Raw genomic sequence first — 15,792 nt, 5'->3', positions numbered from 1 at the left:
TCACCCTGAATGAAAGCAGGATAGACACCATACAAGCACCTCATCTCCACTTGTTTTGAATGACTGGCCCTCTCCAGCTCAATCTCCCTTTTCCTCTACAGCACAAAGCCTGGATCCATAGATTGAAGACCTCACTAAGGAGTTTAAAAAATGTGAGCTCAGGGATCTTTGCTGGCTGGCTTAACTCAAAGAGAAGGGCCTCGTCTGTGAAGCTTCTGTTTCTTCATCTGTATATTCTGGGAATGCTTGTTGAGCAATTTGAAATGCAACATTTTAAGAAGGAGCAGAGTTGAAGACTTTGCTTACCCAACATCTGTCTTCTGTTCTCTGGCCTAGTGAAACAGAAAGCCAGTGAGGAGAGAGGCCTGTGCCCTGTGGGAGACCAAACAGAAGGAATTAGATTCATGTAAGTGGTGCAAGAAGAACACAGTGAAGTCCCATGGTATCTCTAAATCATAAATCCCCCCTATCCTCCCTGAACACTTGGTTCCAGACACACAGATTTTACAGTATAGTCCCTAAGACCCACTTAGGTATCCTGTCACTTATTTGGCTTCAAGTTCTCTCACTCCCCTTCCACTCTAATGACAATGAAACACTCACAAGTCATACTCTCACCTTAAGGACTTTTCACTATTTGTTCCCTCTGCCTATAACGCTCTTCACCCTTGATACACTAGATGTCCTCCTATTGCCTCTAATAATTCAGCTCTCAGCTTAAACCTTAGCTCCTTATAGAGGTCTTATCTTCCTATCTAATAGCATCTGCTTCCAACCTGATCATTCTCCATTCCCCTTACCTTGCTTTATTTTTTACTCAATAGCCCTTATTCCCACCTAACTTGATATATTTACATCTTTGTTATCATATCTCTCCAAGAGATGTAAGAGTTGTGTAAAACTATTCATTCTGTACCATACTCACATGGCCATTTGTAAATGCAATAACCTTTTAGCACTCACAAAAAATATGGGCACACACAGGGGAGAAGACTGGTTTCAGTGTGATCTTCACTAGGCAAAGAAGATGGAATAAAAGGAAGACACTCAGGTATCTTCTGTACAAGACATTTCATGTTACATCAAGCAAGGACCTTCCCTGAAGTTGGAGTTGTGGGGGGCAGGGCAGGCTGTGGTCTCTGGGGTCTGAAAGTGTCACTCTTTTTTTCCAGTGAATCTAGAACAACTGCGCCTAGAAGTGGTCTTGAGGAAAAAGCAAGGTATTTAATACTTGTTCGGTCTTTCAATGTGTGTGTGTATGTGTGTGTGTGTGTGTGTGCGCGCGCATGCGCGTGTATGCATGTATATGCATGTATGTACCTGCTTCTGGCCAAGTCATCTCACAAAAGTTATTTTTCCCATAGTAGACAGATGAATTCTTTTGAAACATAAATCAAGTCACATCCCTCCTATAATGAAATGACTTTCTACCTACAATGTCACTCATAGTAAACAGAGATATCCTGCCAGTGAGCTGCAAATTAGATGTTATCTGGGCCCTTAACCTCTCCATTTCACCTTTTACCACTTCCTTTGGCGGAGTTCAATCCAGTCATGCTAACCTTTTCACTACCTAGACATTCACTAAGTACCTTCCAAAATCTCAGAGTCTTTGAATTTGCCATTCCTTTTTTTTTTTAATTATGTTATGTTAGTCACCATACACTACATCACTAGTTTTTGATGTAGTCTTCTATGATTCCTCTTGCATGAAACAGTCTACTCACCGATACTAATTTTCATTAGTTATGACAGTTATTCATATGTTAGTAAACTTAATACCTGCCCCCATTAGTCTATTGATTCATTAATGGCAATTAATCACCCTTTTTTTTGTTCATTGAATTTTTTCCAATTCAAGCCCAAAGTCTGACACATTTATAAGTATCAAATAATTGTTTATGGAAATGAGTTTGAATCAGTTCCTAGCAGGATGAAGGATTATTATTATTTTAAACTCAGCCTCTCTAGAAGAAACAGCAAGAGGAAACCAGGGTAAGAAAGAGATAAAATACATAGGGAACCAGACAGGCTAAAACCATTCAGAAACTTAAAAGCAGCGGTATCCAATTCAGCTAACCATCCCTCCATCCATTTAATAATCCAGTCATGCTACCAGCCATCTATTCACCCAATCTTCCATCTATACATATATCTATCTATCCAAATTATCCAGTATATCTGCTCTTCCATTTCCTCACCCTTTGCAACTAACCATCCATTCATCCAACTATTTACCCATCCATCTTTTCATCTAACCAACAATTAAACCAACCATCTATTCATCCAGCCATCCATTCATCTATTTCATTATCCAACCATCTACCTACCATATATCAATTTAGTCATCCACATAGCTGTTTGTCCACCCATTCAAACATGCATATATATAAAACCATCATCTGATTATCCATCCATCTATTCATACATACATATGTACAAAAATTCATACCATTACCCAACCAGCCATCACCTCTTCCTTTCAACCACTCATTTATCCAGTCATTTATTTGTTCTTCCTTTAATCCATTTTTATATCTATCTATTCAACTGATATTCCATCCATTCATCCAACCATTTATTCATCCATCTGCACATTCATAAACCCATCCAACAACCATTTGCCATTTCCAAGAGGATAAAAGAATCATCCAGAAGTAAAGGCAAAGTTCATAGGAACCCAACTTTTCTCAGAAGCTCACCTTTGCTGTGTGTGTGTGTGTGTGTGTGTGTGTGTGTGTGTCTGTGGTGTGTAAAACCTGATGCCTCAGTGGCCAGGCAAATGACTGCAGAACAAACTGCCAATTTCTGATAGACACTTATGGAGTTCCTACTCTGTACCAGCTCATGGAAGAGAGCAACACCTGCAGGAGCACACAGACTATTCTGGCACCTGATGATTCTGTTCAGTTCATGCAAATATGGGTCCTTACCATGTGCCAAGGCCAATAATATGAATGAATAAAATACAGGTTTATCCTCTAGGGCCCAATCTGAGTAACAGGGACTCTGGATGAGAGATACAGAGTCAGAGGACTGGGATTCATTTAAGTTAGTTTGGCATCTTCCACCTAATAATATTCCCAACCCCCATTCTTTCTGTGAGTTCTCGCAGGTCCTCCTCGGTTCTTCTCCCCATAGATACACTGAGGTTCTTCCTGATACAATGTAAAGGAAAGGAAAGTGAGGCCCAAAGGTAAGAGGTCTCCACCCTGCCTTGCTTACTTTCACAGGGACTCTGATACAGGTAAAGTAGGAGGACTTACAGCATCATCTGAGCCAGCTGTTTTATGAGAAGGGATAGTCTGCACTCAGAAAAAGGCTCTTCTTCCACAGCAGAGTGATGGGAAGCTGAAGGGGGAGTTGGAGAATAAACTGATGACCCCCAACCCTTATGGCTGACCTCTTAGTAAGCTGTTTGAAGAGGAGAACAGGAAGGCAAAGGCATTCCTGAAGGCAGCTGCGAAACAACACCAGCAACTGCAACACAAGCACAGGAGGTGGACAGGGAGTACTGTTGTAAAGGGCTATCTGTGGGGGAAGCAGGGAGGAGTCAGACTCAGACCTTTCCTGGGAAAGGTGTCCTTGGGGAGCATGGACTGAGGTCCTCAGACATCAAAAACCCCCATACCTTCATCCAACCCTCTTCTTTCTCTCCTCTTTTTTTTCCTTTCCTCTTCTCTTATCCTTTTCACCCCCACCCCAAGCTCTTTTTTCTCCTTCCCTTTCCTTCTTCCCTTCTTCCTCAATACAGCATCCTTCCTTTCCTCTTCCCCCTCTTCCATCACTTGTTCCTTCTTCTCCTCTACCTCCTAATACTCTCCCTTCACTCCTAATCCTCCTCTACAATATTTTTCCTCCCACATTCCCTCACTCTTCTCCTCATTTTCTCTCTGCTCATCCCCATCCTCTCCTTTTTCTCTCTTCTTTCCTTCTCTTCTTTGTATAAACTGTATTTCCCTATTCCTCCTCCTCTATTTCACCATGTGTCCAGGATGGTGGTGGAGATGAAGAAGCTGTGTATGCAGTTCCTCTCAGAAACTTATATTGCCTCAGAAGAAGGAACCAACAAAGAAGAGGTAGGGAGGCCAGGGAAGGAGGAGAAAGACAAAGACAGAAACAGGGAAATGGAAATAATAGGGTTTTGTGTCCCTAAGTACATGGATCCCTGTGAAGGGGCAAGCAGGCAAGCATGGAGCTGCTACATAGGAGCAAGAGGAGCACATGAAAGCCTATCTGACCACTTTGTCTAGAAAGGGCATTCCTGCAAGGGGGCATAGCTGGTGCACAGATACTGACATGGAATCACTGAGGCAGTGAAAATACAGAGAGGAGCTAATGAAGAGTGTGAGTGCTAGGGTTCTAGGATACTTGTACACCCCAGAGCTCTAGGTCCCCACCCCAAAACCCTCTCATTCTTTAAAGGTACAGCACCTTCGGCAGACCATCCAGAAACTCCCTGCAGGCCCAAGGAGACCAACTCAAAACTGATCCCAGGAGGGGCCACTTACCTTCCTAAGAAAAGAGTAAAATAATCTTACTTAAGTGTAGTCAGGAAATTAATGATCTTTAAGCTGAACTGTAATGTAAATTTGTGGTATTTTTTCATGTTAGTGACAATATACTAAAAATACTCTTTTACTGGCATATTTGTACACATATTCATTTATTTCCTTTAGAATAAATTGTTGAAAGGACATTGTTGATTCAGTGCTTCTGCATATTTAATCTTTGATGAACATTGACTTTCATAAAGATTGAATCACTTCACAATACAATCAGCAGTTTATGAGTGTTTCACCAAATTTACATCATTTAAAAATTTTCATATAGGTACCATCATCAGCTCCTTTCTATAGGTGAAGAAAGTATGGCTTCTGGAGGCTTGGTAGCAATCACCAGATCACTCACCAGTTAGCTGTAGAGCCATACTTTTCACTGTAGAAATGTTTCTGTCCAGAGCTTGTGAACTTCATTGAAATCCTGGGTATCATTAATCACTGCTACTCTGAAGACCTAGACTCACTTGCTCTTTATTTCAAAACCTCGTCTCTTTTTTATAATCTATCATTTAGGTTTGGAATTAAAAGAGCAAAAAGAAAACATAACTAAAAATTTAAGCAGTTTTTAGCCTCTGTGCAAGGGTTTTTCTGTACTGATTCTCTGCTTGTTAAAATGACCAAAACAAGAAAACCAAAGCCATCTTTCTGATCAGAGATGAATCCTTTTAATAAGTTGGTTTGATGAATCAGGTTTGCTAGAGGTAGTGGGCCCTCATGATGTTCTTCCACAGGGCATTTTGGTTCCAGCCTGGTGAACCTCAGCCATCAGGCCTCAGTGGAGGGGATCCTGATCTCTTACCTCCACCTCTTTACTCCAGGCATAGACTTGGGACTTTCCCAGATTTCCTACTTCACAGCAGATACCAGGCTATGATATTTAATGAGATGTTATCTGTACTTCTTGCACTGTGGGAGAGAAGTATAACACAAATACTAGGACTTAAAACCAACTGTTAAGAGACCTCATGTCAATGGACCTGTTCAGACAGGTCTATTCTGGGATTTCTCACTATGCCAGTTTCTTGCCTGGATGCCAGCTTGCCTCCAAATGGCCAGGGGCAGTTCACTACCCCCACCCAAGATGTTTTATGAGATTTTATACCTGGGAATCATGGCCAAACTTGCTACCAGCCCAAAAAAGAATGTTGGAAAACGTCCCTCATCTCCGTGTAAGAAGGGGGAATTTAGAGTACCTTCATTTTGGCTTCAGGACCCACCTTCATCTAAAATGTGTAACAACAGACCATTCTCTTTCAGAAGAAACCCCATCCAGACACCTAGGGGGTGGTCTGAGAAGACATTTACAAAATAATCTGACAGTCTCTTTCCATAGTTAGATTATTACTGCCCTTAACACAAATGAGGTTGTTTCCTTCTTTTGTCTTTTTTTCTGTATATTCCATTTATCATTCACTGGGCTTCTATAGAAATGCCAGGTGAAGCATGATATTCTCTCTTATTCATTCTCAGAGAAAATCAGAAGGCATATTATTATTAACATTCTCCATGCCCTTTGCACCAGGTCACACTAACCTCCCCCAATTAATAAAAGAATCTGAGCATCTCTCCTGTTCTAGCCATTGGAGTGAAAGCAATGTGCCACAGTGGTTACAAGATTGGGCTTTAAAGGACTGGTTGAAAATCCTGCTTCGGCTATTTGTGTGCTGACTGTCAGCATGTCACTGAACCTCTCTGACTATCATTATCTTTATTGATAAAATTAGGTAATGCCTATATCTAAACTAATAGGGACCTCGCTTTGATCATTAATTCATATAATTAAATATAATTTAAGACTTTAGAATGTTTGTCTAAACATTAGCTATCACTGTACCACTGGTGAGCATGTCTCAAATCTGTTATATTTCAGAGAATTCAACATTGCGGCACCATCTCTATGCCCTTGGAATTTATGTGATCATGACCACTAGTTTATTCAGTCCTTATGTTTGTAATGTGAAGCCAGAATTACCCCACGTGAAAAAGCTCCTTACATGAACACGTGCAGATGTGGAAGACTGAGAGAAAACCCCAGAATGTAAAATATTTCCAGTGGATGTTCATAGGGAGGAGGCAACACTGAGACCACGGGTAAATATATTTTTTTCTCTAAGTCTGAACTACAAAACCAGGGAAGATATTTTCAGTCTTTAAAACTTAACAATAAAATTATTAAAATATTATTATAATTACAGAAAAAATTATCAATCCCAAGGTAAATATTTAGTCAAGGATGGAAACAATTATCAGTATCAGTGCCCATTCCAGCACTGTCCAGGGTAGAAAAAGTCTTACCACGGGGATTATGCATATGCCAGATCCCATTTGCAAGGGTTTAACAATTGCTAGGTAAATACAATGGGCTACTCTATTCTGATGTCATTAAAAGGTTAAATTATATGCCAATTTCATGTCAGCTGTCTCCTGTTCCTTGAAATCTGAACTAAGGGATCATTTTCACTCTGCATCATTTCTTTTTTTTTTTTTTAAGATTTTTATTTATTTATTTGACAGAGAGAGAGAGTGAGAGAAGGAACACAAGCAGGGGGAGTGGGAGAGGGAGAAGCAGGCTTCCCGCAGAGCAGGGGCCCTGATGTGGGGCTCAATCCCAGGACCCTGGGATCATGACCTGAGCCGAAGGCAGATGCTTAACAAGAGCCACCCAGGCACCCCCACTCTGCAACATCTTGATGGACCCAGGAATCAGCCATTTGTTAGGCATGGGCACATACATATGCACATACAGCTGCATTTCCCCTGCCCCCACACACCCACATATACACCTACCTCCTTTCTCATAAGATGTTCTTTGGCTTTGATTGATTTAGGATTGAGCATGTGGCCCAGTGCTGGGCAATGCGCACTGAAGAGAAGTCTGCTGAGGTGATTTTGGATATATTTCTCTATTTTTTAAAAAAGAGATGCTATAAGAGACCAAATCTTTCAGCCTTTGTATATTGCCCTGTCTGGATTTAGGACCAGAAATGCTGCAATCAAGCCTAGACTCATGTATCTCAACAGCAGAAATGAAAATCATCATGGAAAGAGTTACATGCAGCAACATTTTACTTTGTGCATAGCAGAGATCAATATCAACATTGGCATAGGAAGGTAGTTTATACAGAAATATAAAAAATCAGAATTGAAAAGCTCATTTATTTTTTAGATTAAAAAAAAAAAAAGCCTGGTCAGCTGTGCTCCAAAACCTTCACTGATACTTTATTTTAAATACTGTGCTAGGAGCATGAAGGACACAGAGATGATACATGATGTGGGAAACAAAGGCAAAAGAAAAAATTAATTAAATTAAATTTCCTTACTACTTAGAGCCCATTGATAAGTCCTTGAAACAGGCAGTGTGACATTTCTCTAGGAACACAGCTCCCTCGAAGTTAATACTTTGCTAAGATAAAAAGGCACTCTTGGTCCAAGCCCTAGGATCCTGCAGTTCTTCTTTAACATATGAAAGTTCCTTTGGAAACTTACTTTATCTCTACACTGCAAGATACATGTTGGCAATCATCCCCCAAGCATATGACCCATTGATATATATCTGAAGGGTCTCATGACTCAGGTTTTATTGGACAGTAATAAATAAACTTTCCCAACAATTGTTAGCCCCCTCAAGGTCCTGGAAACCTTGCTTCCAAAAGACTTAACGCTATCCCTAACCCCCTCTAACCTTGGAAGTATATGATTAGCTACACATCATGACCCCAGTGCAACTTTTTCTGCCCACAGGTCCTGTCCCCATGCTTTAATAAAACCACATTTTTGCACCAAAGATGTCTCAAGAATTCTTTCTTGGTTCTTGGCTCCAAACCTTAACATCTTTCCTACATCAATGCACATAGGGTATCTGCCTTGGGGAGATCAACAATATGGAGGAATAATATAAACATCATTTCTATAACTTATAGTGAATATCAACTCTGTGTTCAACTCTCTACATTTGTTATTTCCCAAAGACCTAAGAGAAACATGTTACTACTCCCCTTCTGCAGTTGAAGAAATAGGTTGAAATGAGTTAAGTAAATAGGTAGTTAAGTGGTAGAACTTGGATTCACATTCAGGCCTATTGAAATCCAAAGGGGGGCTTTTATCCACTCGCTAGGGAAACACTGCTTATATTACAGTTGTTTAGATGTAGATGTCATTTCTTTTTTTTTAAACATTTTTTTATTTATTTTCAGCATAACAGTATTCATTGTTTTTGTACCACACCCAGTGCTCCATGCAATCCGTGCCCTCTCTAATACCTACCACCTGGTTCCCCCAACCTCCCACCCCACCACCTCTTCAAACCCTTCAGATTGTTTTTCAGAGTCCATAGTCTCTCATTGTTCACCTCCCCTTCCAATTTCCCCCAACTCCCTTCTCCTAACTCCCCATGTCCTCCATGCTATTTATTATGCTCCACAAATAAGTGAAACCATATGATAATTGACTCTCTCTGCTTGACTTATTTCACTCAGCATAATCTCTTCCAGTCCCGTCCATGTTGCTACAAAAGTTGGGTATTCATCCTTTCTGAGGGAGGCATCATACTCCATAGTGTATATGGACCACATCTTCCTTATCCATTTGTCCGTTGAAGGGCATCTTGGTTCTTTCCACAGTTTGGCAACCGTGGCCATTGCTGCTATAAACATTGGGGTACAGATGGCCCTTCTTTTCACTACATCTGTATCTTTGGCGTAAATACGCAGTAGTGCAATTGCAGGGTCATAGGGAAGCTCTATTTTTAATTTCTTGAGGAATCTCCACACTGTTCTCCAAAGAGGCTGCACCAACTTGCATTCCCACCAACAGTGTAAGAGGGTTCCCCAAAATCAAAAGCTTCTGTAGATGTCATTTCTGATGACAGAGTCATCTTCCTACTAACATAGGAGGAAACTTGAAAAGTTGTGGCATGCCTTAAAAGAGTAGGTCAGGGACGCCTGGGTGGCTCAGTTGGTTAAGCAGCTGCCTTCAGCTCAGGTCATGATCCCAGCGTCCTGGGATCGAGTCTCACATCGGGCTCCTTGTTCTGTGGGGAGCCTGCTTCTCCCTCTGCCTCTGCCTGCCACTCTGTCTGCCTGTGCTCGCTCTCTCTCTCTCTCTCTCTCTCTCTTAAAAAAAAAAAAAAAGAGTAGGTCAGAGTCCAGAGAATCTATGCTGAAACCAACCAGCTTGAGGTCCGACTACTTGACATTTTTATACATAAGTAAGGATTAGGTACTGTGGACAATGGTGGAAGCGTCAGAGGCCCCCTCTAGGTAAAACAGAAGTTTTACCTAGTTTGAAAAGCTTGGGAGTCATTACTCCTTTTTGTCATTACTCCTTAAATGGGGCCAATGTCTAAGAGAAAGCAGTTCTTATGGCATAGTTATGAGCTGGGAAAGGGAAGATTAAAGGCCTGCCTTAGATCCCTATAACTGCTCACAGATAAACAGGGCTTTAGTTCCAGAATTATTCTTTGGGGGAACACCAGGAAAATATAAAGTCTTCCAGAAATCTTTCCCCAGAAGCTTCCCCATGATCCAAGTCTATTAACTTGAGCATATTTTAATAATCCATGTTAAACAGAGGCAGGGAAGGTGAGATAAATTAAAATGGAGAAACTCAAAAGAGAAAACTTGGTTTAAAACAATTGCATGGGATTTTAGTCTAGTAGAACTAAAGTGGACAATTTATTACTACCATTGTTTTGTGACCTTGAATAAGTAACCTATCCTCTAGGACCTATATGCTTACATGATTGCTTCCTTCACTGAGATATTCAGTCCTTGAAAGGCAGGGCCTTGAGGTAGGGCTTTTGCATATCCAATTTTCAGGACACTTCCTGAGATCTAGTAGACATCAATGGATATTTAATTGAATAATTTATTTATGATGATAACATTGGTTAGAGAAATAGCCTTCCTTCCAAATGGAATTAGTATAGTAGATCCTGTCTGTGTAAGCAATAATATGTGAAATCTTTGTGTATCAAGCAATACGGTATTCTTATATATTTTTCTACATTAACCTGGAGACCCACTAGCAAAATTACCCATATACATCATGACTTGAGCAACACTTTTTATACCTTATTCTTTCTTATATTATCTCAAAGTGTTTTGTCAGAGCTACACAGCTAATTCCATTATACACCTAATATGTACATATGATTAATTGCCATAAAGATAAAAATTAAAATACTTACAATTAAAAAATTTTGAAAACTTCTATTAACAAGAAATACAGGGAATTAGAAATCTAATTGTGCCTTAAGTTATTTCTATTGATCTTCACATTGTTTCCTCAATGCATGTATTACTATTATTCTCTTATATGTATGTGGCACAGCTAGATTTCAGCCCTAAGACTATTTTATTCTAATGTCCCTGAGTCATGTAATGTAGGAAGTACCCAACTTACTCATGCTCCAGCAAAGTCCCACTCTTTCCTTTTCCTTTCCTCTCTGTCATAGCTCTTCACAATTTTCATTCAAACTTCTAACAAATCAAGGTACTTCCTCATTCTTGAGCCCTCCTTCAAGAGCCAGTAGTTAAATGTTGTGCATATCCAACAGTGATGTCTTGTTTGTCCCATGTGATATAATACAATACAATACAATGGCTTTTCTAACTGTTTAGAAAAGTCGTCAACCAAGGATCCTGAGGGTCCACACTGTGGTGCCTAATTGTCCCTTGATATTCAGCAGTTTATGTAGCTAGTCACATAGGTAATTCAGTAGGTCAAAGTGACCTTACCTTAATTACTATGTAACTGCTCACTCCCTGGGAAAGGGAACTAACCTATTTGCTGCTTGCTAGAAAAGGTATAGAGATCTTGATTTTTGATTCCTCAGCTGTAGTGCAATTCCCTTTGTGTGAAGTCACCATCTGGGCCCTGTGGGACTTGAGGACAGGTAAACTCATGCTACCATACTAATGCTTCTGCTGTTTCTTTTGCACTGCATAATAAACATTTTACTCTGATTCATTAAGTCTGATTATCTACTTTTGGCACTTACCAACTTCTGGCAATCCAATGTGATTTCTTGCTTGGCTATCTCCATTAGAATTTTGTTTCTCCGTGCCACTTTCTTTTTTTTTTTTTTAAGTGGTAGGTTTTATATTTTATTATTTTTTTTCAGCATAACAGTATTCATTATTTTTGCACCACACCCAGTGCTCCATGCAATCCGTGCCCTCTACAATACCCACAACCTGGTGCCCCCAACCTCCCACCCCCCACCCCTTCAAAATTCTCAGATCGTTTTTCAGAGTCCATAGTCTCTCATGGTTCACCTCCCCTTCCAATTTCCCTCAACTCCCTTCTCCTCTCCATCTCCCCTTGTCCTCCATGCTATTTGTTATGCTCCACAAATAAGTGAAACCATATGATAATTGACTCTCTCTGCTTGACTTATTTCACTCAGCATAATCTCTTCCAGTCCCGTCCATGTTGCTACAAAACTTGGGTATTCATCCTTTCTTTTTTCTTTTTTTTTTTTTACAGCTTTATAAACATATATTTTTATCCCCAGGAGTACAGGTCTGCGAATCGCCAGGTTTACACACTTCACAGCACTCACCATAGCACATACCCTCCCCAATATTCATAACCCCACCCCCTCTCCCAACCCCCTCCCCCCATCAACCCTCAGTTTGTTTTGTGAGATTAAGAGTCACTTATGGTTTGTCTCCCTCCCAATCCCATCTTGTTTCATTTACCCTTCTCCTACCCCCTCAACCCCCCATGTTGCAACTCCTCTCCCTCATATCAGGGAGATCATATGATAGTTGTCTTTCTCTGATTGACTTCTTTCGCTAAGCATGATACCCTCTAGTTCCATCCACGTCGTCGCAAATGGCAAGATTTCATTTCTTTTGATGGCTGCATAGTATTCCATTGTGTATATATACCACATCTTCTTTATCCATTCGTCTGTAGATGGACATCTAGGTTCTTTCCATAGTTTGGCTATTGTAGACATTGCTGCTATAAACATTTGGGTGCCCGTGCCCCTTCGGATCACTACGTTTGTATCTTTAGGGTAAATACCCAGCAGTGCAATTGCAGGGTCATAGGGTAGTTCTATTTTCAACATTTTGAGGAACCTCCATGCTGTTTTCCAGAGTGGTTGCACCAGCTTGCATTCCCACCAACAGTGTAGGAGGGTTCCCCTTTCTCCGCATCCTCGCCAGCATCTGTCATTTCCTGACTTGTTAATTTTAGCCATTCTGACTGGTGTGAGGTGGTATCTCATGGTGGTTTTGATTTGTATTTCCCTGATGCCGAGTGATATGGAGCACTTTTTCATGTGTCTGTTGGCCATCTGGATGTCTTCTTTGCAGAAATGTCTGTTCATGTCCTCTGCCCATTTCTTGATTGGATTATTTGTTCTTTGGGTGTTGAGTTTGCTAAGTTCTTTATAGATTTTGGACACTAGCCCTTTATCTGATATGTCATTTGCAAATATCTTCTCCCATTCTGTCAGTTGTCTTTTGGTTTTGTTCACTGTTTCCTTTGCTGTGCAAAAGCTTTTGATCTTGATAAAATCCCAAAAGTTCATTTTTGCCCTTGCTTCCCTTGCCTTTGGTGATGTTCCTAGGAAGATGTTGCTGCGGCTGAGGTCGAAGAGGTTGCTGCCTGTGTTCTCCTCGAGGATTTTGATGGATTCCTTTCTCACATTGAGATCCTTCATCCATTTTGAGTCTATTTTCGTGTGTGGTGTAAGGAAATGATCCAATTTCATTTTTCTGCAGGTGGCTGTCCAATTTTCCCAACACCATTTATTGAAGAGGCTGTCTTTTTTCCAGTGGACATTCTTTCCTGCTTTGTCGAAGATGAGTTGACCATAGAGTTGAGGGTCCATTTCTGGGCTCTCTATTCTGTTCCATTGATCTATGTGTCTGTTTTTGTGCCAGTACCATGCTGTCTTGATGATGACAGCTTTGTAATAGAGCTTGAAGTCCGGAATTGTGATGCCACCAACTTTGGCTTTCTTTTTCAATATTCCTTTGGATATTCGAGGTCTTTTCTGGTTCCATATAAATTTTAGGATTATTTGTTCCATTTCTTTGAAAAAAATGGATGGTACTTTGATAGGAATTGCATTAAATGTGTAGATTGCTTTAGATAGCATAGACATTTTCACAATATTTATTCTTCCAATCCAGGAGCATGGAACATTTTTCCATTTCTTTGTGTCTTCCTCAATGTCTTTCATGAGTACTTTATAGTTTTCTGAGTATAGATTCTTAGTCTCTTTGGTTAGGTTTATTCCTAGGTATCTTATAGTTTTGGGTGCAATTGTAAATGGGATGGACTCCTTAATTTCTCTTTCTTCTGTCCTGTTGTTGGTGTAGAGAAATGCAACTGATTTCTGTGCATTGATTTTATATCCTGACACTTTACTGAATTCCTGTACAAGTTCTAGCAGTTTTGGAGTGGAGTCTTTTGGGTTTTCCACATATAGTATCATATCATCTGCAAAGAGTGATAGTTTGACTTCTTCTTTGCCGATTTGGATGCCTTTAATTACCGTTTGTTGTCTGATTGCTGAGGCTAGGACTTCTAGTACTATGTTGAATAGCAGTGGTGATAACAGACATCCCTGCCGTGTTCCTGACCTTAGCGGAAAAGCTTTCAGTTTTTCTCCATTGAGAATGATATTTGCGGTGGGTTTTTCATAGATGGCTTTGATAATATTGAGGTATGTGCCGTCTATCCCTACACTTTGAAGAGTTTTGATCAGGAAGGGATGCTGTACTTTGTCAAATGCTTTTTCAGCACCTATGGAGAGTATCATATGGTTCTTGTTCTTTCTTTTATTAATGTGTTGTATCACATTGATTGATTGGCAGATGTTGAACCAACCTTGCAGCCCTGGAATAAATCCCACTTGGTCGTGGTGAATAATCCTTTTAATGTACTGTTGAATCCTATTGGCTAGTATTTCGGCGAGAATTTTTGCATCTGTGTTCATCAAGGATATTGGTCTGTAGTTCTCTTTTTTGTTGGGATCCTTGTCTGGTTTTGGGATCAAGGTGATGCTGGCCTCATAAAATGAGTTTGGAAGTTTTCCTTCTATTTCTATTTTTTGGAACAGTTTCAGGAGAATAAGAATTAGTTCTTCTTTAAATGTTTGGTAGAATTCCCCCGGGAAGCCATCTGGCCCTGGGCTTTTGTTTGTTTGGAGATTTTTGATGACTGTTTCAATCTCCTTACTGGTTATGGGTCTGTTCAGGCTTTCTATTTCTTCCTGGTTCAGTTGTGGTAGTTTATATGTCTCTAGGAATGCATCCATTTCTTCCAGATTGTCAAATTTGTTGGCGTAGAGTTGCTCATAGTATGTTCTTATAATTGTCTGTATTTCTTTGGTGTTCGTTGTGATCTCTCCTCTTTCATTCATGATTTTATTTATTTGGGTCCTTTCTCTTTTCTTTTTGATAAGTCTGGCCAGGGGTTTATCAATCTTATTAATTCTTTCAAAGAACCAAACTAGTTTCGTTGATTTGTTCTATTGTTTTTTTTTGGTTTCTATTTCATTGATTTCTGCTCTGATCTTTATGATTTCTCTTCTCCTGATGGGTTTAGGGTTTCTTTCTTGTTCTTTCTCCAGCTCCTTTAGGTGTAGGGTTAGGTTGTATACCTGAGACCTTCTTGTTTCTTGAGAAAGGCTTGTACCGCTATATATTTTCCTCTCAGGACTGCCTTTGTTGTGTCCCACAGATTCTGAACCGTTGTGTTTTCATTATCATTTGTTTCCATAAATTTTTTCAATTCTTCTTTAATTTCCTGGTTGACCCATTCATTCTTTAGAAGGATGCTGTTTAGTCTCCATGTATTTGGGTTCTTTCCAAATTTCCTCTTGTGATTGAGTTCTAGCTTTAGAGCATTGTGGTCTGAAAATATGCAGGGAATGATCCCAATCTTTTGATACCGGTTGAGACTTGATTTAGGACCAAGAATGTGATCTATTCTGGAGAATGTTCCATGTGCACTAGAGAAGAATGTGTATTCTGTTGCTTTGGGATGAAATGTTCTGAATATATCTGTGATGTCCATCTGGTCCAGTGTGTCATTTAAGGCCTTGATTTCCTTGTTGATCTTTTGCTTGGATGATCTGTCCATTTCAGTGAGGGGAGTGTTAAAATCCCCTACTATTATTGTATTCTTGTCAATGTGTTTCTTTGATTTTGTTATTAATTGGTTTATATAGTTGGCTGCTCCCACGTTAGGGGCATAGATATTT

This window comes from Lutra lutra, chromosome X (assembly GCF_902655055.1).
Source record: "Lutra lutra chromosome X, mLutLut1.2, whole genome shotgun sequence".
NCBI classification, from domain to species: domain Eukaryota; kingdom Metazoa; phylum Chordata; class Mammalia; order Carnivora; family Mustelidae; genus Lutra; species Lutra lutra.
This window is presented reverse-complemented; position numbering follows the sequence as displayed.